This window comes from Cryptomeria japonica, chromosome 10, assembly GCF_030272615.1.
Source record: "Cryptomeria japonica chromosome 10, Sugi_1.0, whole genome shotgun sequence".
Classification (NCBI taxonomy): Eukaryota; Viridiplantae; Streptophyta; class Pinopsida; order Cupressales; family Cupressaceae; genus Cryptomeria; species Cryptomeria japonica.
Window position 1 is genome coordinate 735,739,542 of NC_081414.1, and position 1,383 is coordinate 735,740,924.

At 36.2% G+C, this 1,383-nt stretch overlaps 1 non-coding gene across 1 annotated transcript; it reads left to right on the forward strand.

Moving 5' to 3' along the window:
- The first annotated feature begins 570 nt into the window (after positions 1-570).
- Positions 571-675, forward strand: LOC131032257 (U6 spliceosomal RNA). The gene has a single exon (XR_009103417.2). It is a non-coding gene; the product is annotated as a U6 spliceosomal RNA (small nuclear RNA).
- Positions 676-1,383: the final 708 nt, after the last annotated feature.

The window sequence follows — 1,383 nt, forward strand, 5'->3', positions numbered from 1 at the left end:
GGCTAGGTCTGCAACCTTCTTGACAAGTTTGATCCCAATTTCCAAAATTCTCTATCAGGAAAGATATTGATTAGTGGTATCAGTTTTCCACAATTCATAATAATATAAATAATATTGATGTGTGATGTTTCTAGATTTGGATTGTGTATTTTTATTTGAATCTAATCAAAATCCAGAAACAACACACGGCAACACTTGTCAAATTAGAAATCATGAAAACAACCCTCTGCAGCTTTAGCCAGATAGCAAACCAGGAACCAAGGTTGGGGACTCATTATTGGTACCACTTGAACCCAGTAGAGCACCAGTCGGCATTCAAACCCTTGGTCACAACATCTCTGTACATGAGAGAAAACCATTTACTTTCTATGCCGGAGATTACAACCCTAAATGAAACAATTAAAGACCTACAGTGAACATAAATATTATTGTCTTTAAGAGCAGGAAATATGAGAGACAGTTATTAAACTGGGAAACAAGCCTGTTAAGGTCAGGGTAATTAGGGTTTTGTACAATCGCTACACGTCAATGATATAAACACCACATATACTGTTTTGTACAATCGTAATGGTTTTTATTCGGAGACATCCGATAAAATTGGAACGATACGGAGAAGATTAGCATGGCCCCTGCGCAAGGATGACACGCATAAATCGAGAAATGGTCCAAATTTTTTTAATGCTACTGCAATTATCTATTATTTTTAAATATATTAATAGTCAAATTTTGATTTTGGTTTTGTTTTAACATCTCCGGTCAGCTACTACATTTATCTGTTATTTTTTAATTATATTAATGATCAAATTTTGATTTTGGTTTTGGTACTGTCTTGTTGAGAGCTATTCTTATCAGTTCATGTTTATCCTCAAAGTCTGACATCTCCTTCCAATAGTCAAGTTATTTGGTTGGGATGATGTGGTATTCTTGCTTGTATCAAAGTCCATCTTTTTCGTGCAGCCCTTGCCTCATGTGATCAATTTTTTATATTTGGTCACGGATATATTTTTGAACATCATCTAGGTATACAAAATTGATCAAAACAAATGAAAATGCTCCACTTTCAGCATGCAATGTAGCTTTGAAGGGGTGTCTCTCGTAAATGGGTCAGGGTTTGTCTGTAACATGGATGACTTTAGGGGTGGTCACGGTGGAGTGTGGGTTTGAGTGGAGTGGAATGCAATTGAATAGTATAGAATGGTATGCTCTGTAGATTGTAAAACTAGTAGGGCTTGCTAGGATTCACAATGGTATGCAATTGCATGCTAGGGCTCAGAGCTCATAAATCAACCAAGAATGTAGAATTCACAAGAAGACAAGTGAAGTGGAGAGAATGAATTGAGATGTTAAATAGGCAAGTGTATGGGTGAGCATCAAATGCGATAT